At 45.5% G+C, this 16,124-nt stretch overlaps 2 long non-coding RNA genes across 17 annotated transcripts in view; both read right to left on the bottom strand.

Moving 5' to 3' along the window:
• Positions 1-16,124, bottom strand: part of LOC128323519 (uncharacterized) — a 440,731-nt gene that overhangs the window by 60,460 nt on the left and 364,147 nt on the right. The gene's annotated exons all lie outside the window — the stretch shown is intronic.
• On the bottom strand, positions 567-1,974 carry LOC128323523 (uncharacterized). Its single transcript, XR_008306330.1, has 2 exons — positions 1,904-1,974; positions 567-1,041 (listed from the first exon to the last, which is right to left on the bottom strand). It is a non-coding gene; the product is annotated as an uncharacterized LOC128323523 (long non-coding RNA).

Below are 16,124 nucleotides of genomic sequence, written 5' to 3'. Positions count from 1 at the left end.
TTCAGTCCAGTATCCTGTTTCACACAATGGCCCACCAGATTCTGCTGGAAGCCCACAGGCAGGAGCTGAGGGCATGCCTTCTCTCCCACTGTTACTCCCTTGCAACTGGTACTCAGAGGCATCCTGCCTTTGAGGCTGGAGGTGGCCTATAGCCCTCCGACTAGTAGCCATTAATAGACCTCTCCTCCATGAAGTTATCCAAATCCCTCTTAAAGCCATCCAGGTTGTTGGCCATTAACACACCAAATATGTCTCGAAAGCAGCAAGCTTCATTTTCAGCCATTCACATAAAATGAGAGGGAAACATCACTACAACGCATTAGCCTTCCAACACAGTTAGTGGTGAGAATATACAATAGCTCCTTATGGAGAATCCAATTCATTTAAGCCAGCAGATCTGGGAATCAACTGAGTCATGAAATGGTGTTCACCTGCTAGTGCTTCTGTCAGGGTTTACTGTTTTAGTTTGTTTTACTGGTTGTTCTTTCACAATGTTGCTATTACTTTTAATTCTTATAAGCAGTTTCATGGAATAAAATATCTTAAATAAATATTCCTCAGGCCAGTATCTTTCAAATCATTTACTTCAATTTTAGTTACAGTCATTTAGAATGCACTATCCTATAGCAAAACAGGTAAGCCTTTCAGGTATATTAAAGAGTTTCCTAGAATGTGAAAAAATGTATTAACATGAAGATTTAAAATGAGTGAAAAGGTGTCACTGTTTTTTTTTAATGTGTCACTGAATTAAAACAACATGTGGCCCAACACAGCCATAATAACTTTTATTATTTTTGAAACTATCACCACATGTTTGACATGGCCAATATCCAAGTTTGCCTGCCTTTCAGATAAAATCTGTGGGGCAACATACTGACCAAGCTTGTATCCCAGAACTGCCTGCCTATCTTCAGACAACTTGAGGGTTTCATTGTCATCATCCTTTCCTCGCTGAAGTCAATAAAGAGAACATGCTGTACAGTAGCCTGCCTGAAGAGGATTGTGAAAGCTCCCACGAATTGCTTACTGCAGTGACCTTATCTGTTAAAAACAAAACAGAATACCAACAGACAGCCACAACCAGTTTACTACGTATGAGTCAGAGAATCAGAGTTGTTCTGTGTCTGACAAAGCAGCTGACAGTAAATAAGACTTGCACAAAAGGGAGAGATGATGACACATGTCAGAAAAGAGTCACTTCCTGGTCCGACTATTCCAGTTTTTACCAAAACCCTGCTTTCCGCCCTCTCTTTACCCCCAATAAAATGCAAGAAAATAGAAGAAATAGTCTTTCAGACTTATTTTCAGGAACATCCTTCAGGACAAACACGGACACAGGATATGACTGTTCAGAGACACTCGCCATCTCACTGGGTATACCCAGCCAAAGTTGATAGAGCATCTATATTAAAAGGACACTTCCAATAAGAAATGAGAGTGGCGGGAATGACTGTATTGTAACTTTCTGTAAAAATTATGTAGGATTAAGCTTTGGATTCTATTCTGTTTGGGGGCATGAAAGATGAAGCTTTAGGGGATGTAAAGAAATGCAATGAAAGAAGTCCTTGTCAGACTGGACACAGAGAACTCTGTTCACAGAACCAGGGCATAAGGGGAAAGAGCACAGGCTGAAGCTCTGCTAATCACAGGGCATCTTCACACAAAGCTCTGGCCCCACCACTGGAAGTGAGGGCAAATGACAGGCAGATTAAGGAAAAGCATCCACCCTGGGAAGGAATTTGTTGCTGCTGACTTTCACTTGCATACACAAGACACCTCACACGCTCTGTCTTTTTACAGGTATGTGCAACATATTTTACATGTTTACAAGCATTTGTAAATGCATGCTTTATTTAAGTACAGACAAGTCAGGGAGCCGAGACCAGCAGCAATTTCCACTCACATGTATATGCCACAGCAAGCCCATCTGCTGCCACATAATGTATGAACCAGCAACAAGGTGGTGTCGAATTCTCTGTGCCAAGGAGGATCTTCGAACTTCACAGCAGGATGACAACTTTAATAACCAAATGTAGACTTCAGACTTGATTGCTTTTATGACATCGTCTTCAAACATGGGAGTGTCCACCTCCCAACTTCTTTCACTGCAACCCAAAGTGATCCTCCCATATGGCATGGCAAAGTTACTGCAGCGATGGCGGGGGGGGGGGGGTGGGCTCTTTCACTCAAGAGTGGCATCAGGGTCACAAGGGGACTTCTCAGGGTTCTAGTACACAGGGTGCCAAAGATCCCAGTATAGGAAAGGGCAACCCAGGATGGATATTCCTTCCCATTCCACAATGATTAAATTTCTGGCGGAGGAAAGCTAAAGGAGATGCAAGCTTGAACATTTAATGAGCTCTCTGGCAGGCTTAATTCATGTAGACTTAGAAAAGCACTGGAAAATTCCCTTGGGATAGGTCCTATCTTTACAGAGCTTTAGTTATGATTCATCTCTAAGACTACAAACCACAAGCATAGCATGAACAGAAGACATTATTATAATGCAATTCATAACTAAAATCCTCAGAATCACTGAAGTGATTGATGATCAAGATAAGCAACCTTTTTCTCCTGAAAACTTCAATTTCTTTCCTGCTTCTTGGTTGTATAATATCATATATAATGTATTATAATTATAATATATCTTACATAATGTATTATAATGTATATATTATAATTATATAATGTTCTCTGTGCATGGTATTATAATGCATGCCATTGCCATTAGAGGTGTGCAGAATTATGTGCTGGAGCAGAGGCCATTTGCAATTGTCTGAGCCATGGAATTAATCATCAGCCAAGACTTAAAAATCACAACTAGGAGACAGCAATCACAACCACGATGCATCATAATGATAAAATATGCAGATCATCTTGGCCAAGGAAAAGAACTTACCCTTTTTCGTCTACTTTTCTTAAGGAGATCACCCGGCATTCTCTCTCTCTCTCTCCCTGTGTCCCTTTGTGTGTGTTGCCTATCAACTTCGCAATGCCTGGACCAATATGAACCAAACTGTGTACTGTTGTAGGGACACATAGGGACACCTCAATGGTGTATTTTATTATCATGTCATCCACCCCAATTCAAGATGGTGGACACATAAATGTTTGAGGTGCAAGTGGGCTAACTTGTGAACTGCCTAACCCATTTGATCCAAATTTGTTACAGCTGTTGGGACACATAGGAACACTTCAACGGCATAGTTTGTAATGAAGTCACCTGCCCCAATTCAAGATGACGAACAGGTGAATGTTCAAGGCTGAAGTGGGCTAACTTGTGAGGATGGTAATTATCAATTAAGATGATAGTGAAATAAAAGTAGAAAGATTGGTTCTTACCAGAACAACTTGTTCATATTCATGCATGACTTTTAGCACACAGGAAACATGTCAATAAACATTTTTCATCTCAATCAATACATATTCTATCATATTTCACCACAACAGAAGCTTTGCCAAAATGTGCTGTGTCAAAAATCACATGACATATAATATATCTACTAGACTAGAGCATGCTTGAAGAACAGAGGCCGCAAAGTCACTTACAAAGTATGGGGAGGTGCACTGGTTTCCCCCACCCTTCAAGTCAGGAGAGGAGTGTAGAAGCTGCATAGGGTGTAAAAACAGCCTAGCACTGGGAACAGATTCCTCTCGCCCTTCTTCTGGGGCTTTTACACACAGCAGGTTTTACTGCAAGTTTACGGGGAGGCTTTACTGCGAACTCGAAGTTGTCCCAAAAACCCGACACAAATAGTGGATCTTTTTTACCCCGGATATAGATTGGGCTACACTCTAATGAACAGTGAAAAACCCAAATTGTGTGTGAACTGCTCCCCGATAACTCGCAGGGACTTTGGGGTAAATCTAGCTGATATGTGAACACACCCCCTCCATTCCGGAGGAGATGCAAGTTAAAGGGCTTCAAAAGCCCCATATGAAAAGCTTCCTGGTGTTCAGAGGTTGACTTTATGAATGCCCATGCTTTCTTGAACATGGCATGCAGCACTATGAGCCAGGTCTCACGATCAGTGAGACCCGGTCTGTAAAGCTAAGGAAGCCCACTCTCCCTACAGACAAGCAGGGCGGGAGCCCTGGGCGTCCGGATTGGCCTCTCACGTGACTGCCGGCTCCGTGATGGAGCCGGCAGTGGCTGGGGAGTTCGGGAGCCGCACGGCCCCCGGAAGCTCCTGTATGCCCTGCGCAGCCGAGGCGTGTGGTTCTCATGATTGTAGAAAATTGGGCGAGTGGAAGCTAGCCCGATTTTCTACAATCGTGTGAATAGCCTCTATGTCTTTTATCCCTTCAGTTCCAGCCGGGCAAGGAGAATAGACATCCTTTCAGAAGAGAAACACTCTTGGCTGAAACAGGGTTTCTTGAAACTATTTTTTAAAAAACCAAAACACCTGTATAGTCCACCTATAATCCAATTCTCCAAAGTGGCTTGCAATAAAACATCCAAAACTGCAAGGTATAAATGTGTAAAATTCTGGCTTAATCTCATTTGAACAGCTGTGGGGGCAAGAACTGTACTATATTTGAGACAAATAGTAAAAGATAACAGAAATTCACAGAGCACACCCAGATACTGTTCCTTTAGCTATCATACCAAGATGCATTCACTTCATTTCTGTTATCTTTAGGTCTCACCTTTTTACTTGAGTTTTTGCCTTCGTTGTACATATAAATATTCACCATCTTCTCTGTCCACTTCATACAACGGATGATATGACTTTAAATGCTTACCTAAAAAGCTAATCAGTCAGAAGGTACCACAGGATTTTATTTTTTTCTGCTTCAAATAAATGATTGGCTTACTGTTAGAAATTGTTACTGTCTCCAAGGCCTTTCATATTAGCCATCCCTAGTCTAAACACACCATTGAAGAACTTCCATCCTAGCATCTGAAATGCAACAGCAATCTCCAGTTTGTATAACTGTGGTGCTTCTGCTGGTGAAAAACACAATGACCCATCTATGAAAGGGGTCGATCTCAGATACAGAATTATATCCATTTTGAAGCATCTGGTCTAGCTTCTTATTAAAGGTAAAGTGTGCCATCAAGTTGATTTCGAATCCTGGCACCCAGAGAGCCCTATGGTTTTCTTTGGTAGAATACAGGAGGGGCTTACTATTGCCTCCTCCCATGCAGTATGAAATTATTAGGGATGTGCATGGACCACAAAGGGTGTGTGTGTCGCTTTAAGGGAGGGGGGTTGTACTTACCCCTCCCGCCGCTTTCCCCCCTCCGGTGCTCCATTTTAAAGTGAAATCTTCAGGGCGACAGCAATCCTCCCTGCCGCCCCTGCCCCCTTGTTGCCTGCGAAAAGCAGAAGTAACTTCCGTGCATGCGCACGCCACGCAACGTGTGTGATGTGCGCGGTGTGCGCGGGCGGAAGTTACTTCCGCTTTTCGCAGGCAACAAGGGGGCAGGGGCAGCAGGGAGGATCGCTGCCGCCCCGAAGATTTCACTTAAAAATGGAGCGCCAGAGGGGGGAAAGCGGTGGGAGAGGTAAGTACAACCCCCCTGCCCGCGTCGAACTGCTGGACAAGGCCACTTGCGAACCAGTTCGCAGGCCTCTAACATGGCCTGTGGACTGGTTTGTTCACATCCCTAGAGATGATGCCTTTCAGCATCGTCCTATATTGCTGCTGCCCGATATAGTACCAGCGGGGATTTGAACTGGCAACCTTTTACTGTTAAGCATTTCCCCGCTGTGCCACTTAAAGTAGCCTAGCTTCCTAGTAGCTTCCGGGAAATCCAAAGTGCTCACTGAGCACTGCATTTCCAGAGAGCACTTCTTCATTTGTTGACCTCCAGAATGACCATACCTCTGGAACTAGCCCCAGATTTATTTTTTAATCTGCGGCTGCAACTACTGGACAAGAGAACACCTTTTTTCTCTTTCCCCCACCACACTTCCCATCACCACTTTTCATCTTATCTATATTTTGCCCATGCACTGCGTGCAACTTTTTACTGAGCACTGAGGAAGAGCTGAAAGTGCATGCATGTAAGCCAGCCTGTGAAATTTGAAATGGTTGAGCGCCATGCCTGTCCATCAGCGTTCCCTCTAACAAGGATTCTCAGATGCTGTTGGCTACAACTCCCAGCATCCCCAGCTACAATGGCCTTTGCTTGGGGATTATGGGAGTTGTAGTCAACAATATCTGGGAATCCCTGTTAGATGGAATACTGCTGCCCACTGTTTGAGTGTCCGGCCTGTGTACTGAGTTAGCAGTAACAAGTAGAATCCTGGCCGAAAGTCTCACTTGACAGCTTTGGTGGCAACATTCCACAATGGTTACTATAGTGGCTCCATAGTGAAAGAGGAGAAGTAGACAGCAAAGACGAGCTGCATTGACTGGCTTTCACTGCCATAAGCCTAGCTCTACCTGAGGTGAGTCTGTTGACCACAACCTGTTCTTGTTCACTGCTTACTCTGGCACAGTTGTAGCCTAGATTGTGGTGTGATCTGTGAGCATTATGGGGGGTGGTATTGTTTAGCGGCAGGAGCTGGTAAGAACACTGCATAGCAATGTATTTTCTTAGGTCAACAATGTGTCTTCTGAGGGCCAGGCACTGGGATGATATATTGCAAAATCTGGCAGCCCTTTTGGTACTCCCTCTCTTGGAAAGGTTGACTCACTCTCTGTTTTTTACCTTCAAGTGAAAAGATTTCTGCTCAATAAATGGTTTTATTGAACTGCTGTTCAAGAAACTTGGATTGAACCCATTGTTGCTGGCATTTATATGTTGTCTACTTTGCTTTATACTGAAGCATATATTTATATTTTTAATTCCATGTTGCTTTGAGCATTTTAATAGGAAAGTGACTCAAACTCTATATTATTATAAACCCTAAACATATACGGCTCTGAAACAAATATAGGGAAGTGTTTTGACATACACCAAAACATTCTTCAGAGTCAACAAGGCCAAGACTTTCACTTATTTGTATGAAATGTCAACAGAAAACACTATTAATGTATAGTCAATAGACAAACTAAATATATCTTGAGATTTTCTGAATAAATATAGATTCACAGATTTAAAATGTCATCACTGAGCTATCACATAAAGCAGGGATGTGTATTTATTTCGTGACAAACAAAAAGTTGAACATACAGTTGGTCCCCAATCATTTTTGTAACCCAGAAGGAATGAAGGACCTACATTGTAGCAGGGGGAAATGATGGGCTTTTCCCGCTTTTCTATTAAAATAATTTAAAGTGTAAAGGAGAATCAGAGCTCCTTCTGGGATCTACCATTTTTCTTTCTCCCACACTGCTCCAGACATTACATAGGTTTGTGGCACTGCTGGCAGAGGGAACATGGTGGCCAATCAGGAGGCAGGTGCTGGGAGGAGTTCTGATGCTCCTTTTGCATTTTAAAACGAGTTTTAAAATATAAGCTCCCCGCCCCTTCCTTTGTCACAAAAAGAATGGAAGAATGAAAATGACTTTTGTTGTTGTTGCACACTCCAGTTATATAATCCAAGAAAATATCATAATTCACAGAACTGACCCCTGCAATCCTACATCTGGAAGATAAAAATATCAGTCTATGCTAACATACCTGGGAAGCAGTAAGGATAACAAAATGCTTTTGACTTAGAAGCAGATGGGAGCAGCCTTTTTCCAAGGCTGTCTGGTTTGCTTAAACTCCTTTGTGATTTTCAAGGAAAACAGCCTTGAAAATCCTTGTCATTTCCTTGTTATTTTCAAGGAAATAGCCTTGAACTAGTTGTTTTGAAGATGTACCGTTTGGATTTTGTACTAAAGGAAAAAGTACTTTAAAGTACAGAAGTAAAAAACTGCTTTATTTGATGTGTGCAATTTCAAAGCCTTATGAGGGTCAGTGGTTTAAACTTAATAGACCTACAAGTATTGTATTAATAGCATTTTCTTACATTAACAGCATTTTCTGATGAAAAATAAAAAGATTATGGGTTGAATTCTAACAAACTACTTTGAAAAAAACAAAGTTCCAAGCAGAAGAGAAAAATGATTTTTTCACTGATTTCTCCTTCTGACTGCAGCCTTTGATGCCCTCTGAAAAACTGCACCTGAGGGTACCCCAACCCACAGCGTATTTTTAGTGTCGAAACAATATAGTGGAAATATGCAATTAAGTTCCAAATCAAAGTATATGAGGCGACAATGGTAGCTGCAACCAGATTAAAGAGACAAGATTGGTATCCTACAGATCCAATTATCTCTGCCAAAACCCAATGGATTGTAATCTTAACCAGGGGCGTAACGATAGGGGGGGCAGGCAGGGCACGTGCCCTGGGCACCACCCCGGCGGGGCACATGGAGGGCGCCAAAAAGTTGCTTCCCCCCCGCCCCCTGGATCGCCCGCCGAGTGTGGCGGCGTGCGTGCGACGGTGATTTGGTGGTGGCAGGCGGCGGCGGGTCGCCCGCGGCCCGCCGAGTGCGGTGGTGGCTGGTGGCTGGTGTGGCGGCAATGGGCTGTAGCGTGGCCCAAGCGGCGGTGGCGGATCGCCCGCCATGGACGGAGTGCAGGCAGGGTAACGCCGCCACGCCAGCCACCGCCGCACTCGGCGGGCCACGGGCGACCCGCTGCTGCCCGCCACCGCCAAATCGCCGCAGCACGCACGCCGCCACACTCAGCGGGCGCCCCACTGCCACACGCCACCGCCAAATCACCGCCACTGCCGGCGATCTGCCGCCTGGGGGGGTGCCACCGTGCCCTCACAGGTATGTGGGGGCCGGGGGCCGGGCCATTTCAGAGCCAGAGCTTGCCCTGGGCGCCGTTTCCCCCCAATACGCCACTGATCTTAACTGCAGAAGGAAGTGCATCCTCAAAAATCATCTCTATCCTTTGCTCAAACAGAACTTCTTTTTTAAACAGATATACAAGTTGGGATCTAACCCAATGGCCGCTGCCACAGTGAGTAAAGCTTGGTTCTAAATAAGTGGGACACATTTGGATATTTCAAAATATGTTTTAAATGTTTCTGTTATACAATGCTAGTGGAGCATCAAAACTGAATTTCTGAATTTGGATTCAGACATGCTTAGACATTTGGGCTCAGTCAGTCACAGGGGCCTTCACACAACCTACTGAGCAGGCAGAGGGAAGGCTTCTCAAACTTTGCCTTTCCCCCAGATGATCCTTCTTTGCTCAGGGGGAGCACACTCCACGCTCTCACATGTTCATCCCTGCTCCATGCAGCGCGGAGCAGGTGCATTGATCTGAGACCAGGACTCACTGTCCCGGCTCTAGGCGCCCGTCTCTTTGTGTGGCTGGGCAAGAAGCAGTCCGTGCTTGCACGTGAGCAGGTAGCCAAAGGGAGTGCTCACTCCTTTAACCTCAGCTAACAGCTGGGCTTAAAAGCCGGACTGGGTGGTGCTGGCCTGCCAGGATCGGGCCTGATCCTGGTGGTCTCATGCACAGGCTAGCCCAGGTTAGGCTGTACATCAGAACAACCTCATTGTTTCAGGAGCAAATTCAGGGGAAATGGTTTGTCGAGTCTGGTTCAGATAAGAACGATCCTTTTTAAAACTTAAGGATGCAACACTGCTTGATTCCTCAACCACAGCAAGGAGATCAGGGACACCACCACCACCAGTGGTGAGGGTGCAGCCGGGGGTGGCGGTGGTGGTGAGAGGCACCTGTGAAAGTAAATGCTAAGGTGCTTATCGGCTATGGAACTGAGTCGTGGCACTCCCCCAAGGCAGAGCCCAAGGCGCGGCTCTGCACTCACCTGGCCTCCACGCATTTGTGACCATTCAAATAGCCTCCATGCATGCGTGGAGGCCAGGTGAGTGGGGGGAGGAGCACCGCTACTCAGTACTGCCACTGGTAAGCACCTTAGCATTTACTTTTACAAGGGCCTCTCACTGCCCTCCCCTTCCCAGGTGCTGCCCTCACCGGCAAGCCCTTTTAAAAGAATTCCCTTTTACAAGCAAAGGGGAATCATCACTGGATTCCCCTTTACATAGCAGCACAAACTGCTAAACCAGTTCCAAGCTGGTTTGGTCAAATGGACTGGGCCACCTGGTCAGTTTGACCAAACCAGTTCATGGACCCTCAGTTTGGTCCGGATTCAGTCTGAAGCACACAAAATAGTCCATGCACACCCCTAATGAGGATCCCACTTCTCCACATTACACCAAAGCAAATTTAGCTGCTTGGCAGACTAAATCTACCATTAAAGCAATAGCTGTAACAAAAAAGGAACTTCTCCTTTTTGAAAAGAAAAGAATGGTGACAAAATCCTTGCAGAGATCACACAGGCTCCATTACAGGGCTGTACAACTTCAGTACTCCTACAGATGTTGTACTTCAAGTCTCATCATCCCTGGCTACTGGCCACTGTGGCTGGGGGTGATGGGAGTTGTAATCCAAGAACAGCCTCCGGGTGAAAATTATGCAGCCCTGCTCTATTCTTTCCCATCCTACACAATTCTGCAAACTACGTATTACACTCCTTAGCCTGTTACATAAGAACAGCCCTGCTAGATCAGGCCCAAGGTAGCATCCCATTTCCCACAGTGGTCCTCGTGGCTTGGAGAGCCGAAGGTTTTTCTAAGCAGCCTTTGTGACATTGGCTTGCACTTTGTGAGTAAATCAAGTCTATGCCTATCAGCAAAGAACCAGGAAGGTTGTAAGGTTCCTATTTATTTATTAATTCTTTTATTTATTTATTCGATTTCTATACCACCCTTCCAAAAATGACTCAGGGCAGAAGGTTCCTCCCGGAAGGTTCAGTTCCTACAATGCCTCCCTCTGAAGATGTGTCTGTGATTGAAAGAGGGATAGACACTATGGATCAATCAGGCATTGCATAAATTCTGCTCACACTCAAGCTTGTGCCCATATATTCCTGTTTAGAAGCTCATAATATTTTAGTAGCCTACCCAGCAGATAACCTTCTGGAATAAAATAGCTTCTGACTGGATAACATGTAATGTTCCTTTAATGTCATGAACATCCACTATGGCTGGCAGGCCACAATCTGATGAAGATTCCATTAGGCACAATCAATATACACTTGGCAGCAGACATCGCAGACATATCACTTAAACTAATATTTTGTTTTGCATTGAGCTACACAATTAATAGACAGAAAAGAAGCAGTTTGTATTATGAGAGAATTATATGTATACTTCTGACAGGTGGACAGCATCAGAACAAAATGCATCTCGTTCCAGTTTAAAAGGGAAACTCTTATATAGCATATGTTACTATGCTAAGTGTCACTTCTTGGGATTGTGAGGGGAATGGGGGGCCATAGCAACGTGTTGGGTAACTTTAATTTGAAAATAGTGTATAAAGAGAACTCACCTTTTCTAGTCACTCCACCTAATGGTGCAGTGAGGAAACGACTTGCCTAGCAAGCATGAGGTTGCCAGTTTGAATCCCCACTGGTATGTTTCCCAGACTATGGGAAACAACTATATCAGGCAGCAGCAATATAGGGAGATGCTGAAAGGCATTATCTCATACTGCACGGGAGGAGGCAATGGTAAACCCTTCCTGTACTCTACCAAAGACAACCACAGGGCTCTGTGGTTGCCTAGAGTCGAAACTGACTCAACGGCACACTTAGCCTTTACCTTTACAACCTCATATCCTCAGCAGGTTGCAATCTTTGGCCAGAGGTCCTGGTTTCCTGAGGTGTGGCCCTACACCACAGGGGTCCCACTTTGAGGATGCTTCAGCTTTTATCGATCCTGAAAAGACTGCCCTCTGGACACTTATAAGAAAAGCAGGGAACTTTACATTTTATAGTTCCCCATTCTCCTAGGTGTCCAGAGGGAGTCTATAATCTTGAAGTGAGTGCTCTGACTGATCTGCTTCATAGGCATATATTAGCTCTGTTCAGATGTTCAAAAGAACGCTGCTGATCAGAAGTCCCATCCCCACTTGTCAATAATCTCCCTCTTCTCAGTGCTCACAGAGAGGGCAGTCTTTGTGTGCAGAGGGAAGCACTGCAACCGTGATGGCAGGCACTTCTGTGATTAGCCACATGGATCGCTCCAGCCTGCTGATCACGGAAGTGCCTGCCTTCATGATTAAGGCGCTTCCCTCTTCAAACAGACACTGCCCTTTCCATGAGCAGTGAGAGGAGGACGATTACTGCCAAGTGGGGATGGGACTTCCGACCCCCTTAGGCAGCTGGAATCGCGTTCAGCAGCATTCTTTTGAGCACTGCTCTTGAAGAACTGGATAGAGCCTAACAAGGAAGTTCCTCACATCTCCTCAGTTTATACGCTTACACTTTCATCGATTGGCAAGTTTGTATTCAGTTATACATCCATGCTGACAAAACTGAGCAAACAGGCTAATAGTTTTCCTGCTCTTTCAGTTCTGGTCTGGGGTAGTGAAAGACTTCTCCTGACAAAATCAAAGGATTGGCCCAATCTTCTGACAAGGAGTTGGCGCTATCCTGATGTAAAGACCGCTTCTTGCTGTGGAGTGACAAAGACTTTGGTAACATATAGGAGCACAGGAACATAGGAAGCTGCCTTATATGGAATCAGATCATTGGTTCATCTAGCTCAGTACTGTCTACACTGGCAGCAGCTTGCCAGAGTTTTAGATAGGAGTTTCTCCCTGCTCTGCCTGGAGATACAAGGAGCTGAATCTGGAATGCAAAAAACAGAAAAGCAAATATTTATCTGAGTTAGAGTTGGAAGGGGCCAAAAGGCTACTGTGTCCAGTCCCTAACTCAAAGTTAGGGATGGCAATCCACAATACCCACAGACCAATCTATACAATCTTATTAAAGCATTCTTCATTTCAGACTTGCATATACACCGCAAGAAGTCCTAGCTTCATCTGCTCATGAAGCTCAGGGATCCTATGGACATGTTTTTGAGGTGTGATAAAGCCACGTTCCAGTTTATTTTCCTCACATACTCAACATAACTTGATCTTAGCTCAGTTGTTAAATTTCTGACATCTACATTGTGATAGCTATGGCAAGTACAATAATGTTTTTCCCATCTCTACCACCATGCTTTCAGCTTGCAACAGTTTTCCTGCACGGCAAAAATGGCTTTGAGTCAGAGTCCATGATCCACGGAACCCCTCAGATAATCCACCAGTTCCACACAAAAAACACAATCAGTGATGCTTTGCCTGCTCCACAGCTCTGAACACCACTGCCCTCATGCCGGCCCTTGGGCTTTATAGCCCTCAGCAGGCCAAACCCCAGATTCCTACTCACTGGACAGCCACTGGAGCAGGAAGTATAAAGGGAGTTCCTGCTTGAGGCAGACTTGCCATTTGTATCAAGGTTTGCCTGATCCTGGTGTGCATCTCCTAGTTACTTCTCTTGACCCCCTCGGTGTTATTCCTAGCCTGTTGCGATTCTTGCTAAATCCTTCTGGTTCCTGACCTGATTTAACCTTCGGTGTGGCTCTGACTTGGGCTCCTGTCTTCACCCCAACTGAATGATTTACCAGCTTGACCTTCTGTGTGTCCCTGGCTCCCAGCTCTGCTCTGTCCCTGGCTCTGGCTCTTGGCGGATTACCTGGCTTGACTTCTGGTGTGTATTTGACTCTTGTTTGATCCTTCAACCCCTGTTCATCTGCCTGACCAGCACCCTTATGCTTTCAGTCCTGGCTCCTGGACCTAAACCTCCAGGTACTGCTGCCCACAACCCAGCTGATCTGACAGAATCTGAATTAACTCTTATGAATATAGGAGTCTCCATTAGGTAGGGGCACCAGCTACTTTTGAGCAGACTTGAAGAAAACTTTGCCCTTCCAACTACCCACAGATAGAACTACTACACAGATAAGTGTGAATCAGCACTACACATATACCATCTCAATGTAATATATATAGTCACAATGGCTCCAAAAAGTGCTGTTACAGTCATGTTGAGAGAATATTTATGCAACACCGGTTTACAGAAAGCACTTTTCTACATCATCCTTATATGTAGATATGGTCAAAAGAGAGAATGTTGGGTGCATGTATAAATGGGCCCTTAGTTTTTCAGATATCACACTTAACTTTTTATGAAATGGCTGACAACCAGAGTAATGTAGTGCACAGAATGTTTCAAGCATACAATGGGGTTGGGGCAATTTTCATCCATCATCCATTCCCTATACAGCCACCTGTGCCTCCTAAAAATATGTTGCTGAGGGTTCCACAATCCTCACAATTTCAGGAGGCTCAGAGAGCTGCAGAAAAATGACCCACCCACCACCACCCCGGAAACGAGCAACATTTCCCCTCATGTATATGTTAGCCTGGATGTTGGTCAATGGGTGGATTGGGGTTACAGGGTTTAAATCATTAAAACACACTGAGCTGGGTCTCACGATCAGTAAGACCCGGTTCTTGAGAGTGCGCGGGGAGAGCGGCTAAGCCCGCTCTCCCTGCACACGAGCAGGGAGGGAGCCCTGGGTGGCAGGATTGGCCACCCATACGATTGCCAGCTCCATGACAGAGCCGGCGGGGGCTTGGGAGCTTGGGGGCCATGTGGCTCCTGGAGCTGGTAGGTGGCTTTTCGCCTCCCCTCCGGGGGTCTACTCATGAGTAGCCACGGTGCAGAGCTGCTCCGCAGCTACTCACGATCAGGAAGCCAAACCCAGGTTTTGGAGAGGGCTACAGAAGCGGACTAGCTGCTTGTAAGCCACCAGACTTGCCTGGGAGCCCGGTGGTTTACACAATCAGCAAAAATCGGGCTAGGCTCTCCTAGCCCAATTTTTGCTAATCGTGAGAATAGCCCCCTCCCCCTACACACAACACAACTCCTTACAACAGAACTGCCCAAATGATTATGGCAAGGGGAATCTACAACCCATTAACTCTTCCCCACCCTACCCCTGATTGAGTTCCAGAGGAAAAGGATCTTTCTTAATATCTGTAAGTAAACAGAATGGAATGGCATGATGAGTCACAGACAATGTAAACTACTCTGGTCTGTATTTGCATATCCCCAGCCACTAACAGGAGTGTTAAGGGCTCCAGCCAGCCTCAGTTAAGAACGTCTTAGGGATTCATACAGGATCCCCTTTTTCTTTCCCATCCTCCTAAAATATTTCCCTTGCTGTATTGGTTTGAAGCTGGTTGGCAGCCCTGAAGCTTAGTGCTTTCTTGTTGTATAGCAGGGCTACACAACTTTACCCTCCAGCTGTTGTTGAGACTACAACTCCCATCACCCCTGCCCATAGTGGTCAAGGATGATGGGAGTTGTAGTCCAACATTTGCAGTAGGACCAAAGTTGTGCAGTTCTGCTGTATAGTAGGGATGTGCACGGAACTGTTCAGCGCTCCATTCTAGGAGCGCTGAACGGGTTCCAGCAACCGGCGTTCGAGCTGCTTTGGAGGAAGCTGGGTTGCTTTAAGGGCCAGGGAAGGTGCTGCCTACCTGCCAGCCACCGCCCCACCGCTTCCCCCCTGCCAGCGCTCCTCCAAAAAGTGGGTGTGCAGGGCTGCAGTGTACCTCCTTGCAGCCGGGATCAGTGTTGCCACGCAAATGGCCGACACGCATGCCAACACACCCCTACTGTATAGCTTGGGGTGGGGGGAAACATAGTATGACGAACAGTAGCTTTTCTCCTGATGGGACACCTTCCTCCCCACAACCCCAAGGCTCACTTCCAGGATATCATTCTGTTGTTAGTAGTTCAAGTTGGTTAGTTTCCTCTCTCTACTCCATTTCCCTTTTCTCCCCTGAAACAACACCTTTTAACATTCTATGGCTCAACTGTAATCCATTTATACTCTCATACAGTCTCCCTAACTTCCTTTAGACCCCTCCACTTTTAAAAATAAAAAACCTTCCCTATGTTGGAGGTGACAGCTGCCTTAAAAAAAAACTGGGGTGGGGTGGGTGGGAGTATGTTAGCAAAGCTGTGATTGGACAGTGCGTGCGTACACACACACCCCACCACCACCATGCAGCTGTGGAAGTTAACTAGTGTTTACTCTAGTATTTTCTTATATCTATGCCTTCAATATTCTACAGGTCCTGGAAGCGCACAAGGCTGGTTTGGTGTTTTTAAAATTCCCTTTTCTTTTACTTTACAAACGTAACTTTTCTGCATATGTAGGGAGTCCCCTGAATATGCAGAAACAATGACCTTTTTGGCTTCCAAACAGATAGATGATTGATCACCCAAATTCAC

This window comes from Hemicordylus capensis, chromosome 4 (assembly GCF_027244095.1).
Source record: "Hemicordylus capensis ecotype Gifberg chromosome 4, rHemCap1.1.pri, whole genome shotgun sequence".
NCBI classification, from domain to species: Eukaryota; Metazoa; Chordata; class Lepidosauria; order Squamata; family Cordylidae; genus Hemicordylus; species Hemicordylus capensis.
Note: the sequence above shows the minus strand (reverse complement) of the source record. Positions and strands in the feature narration are given on the sequence as shown.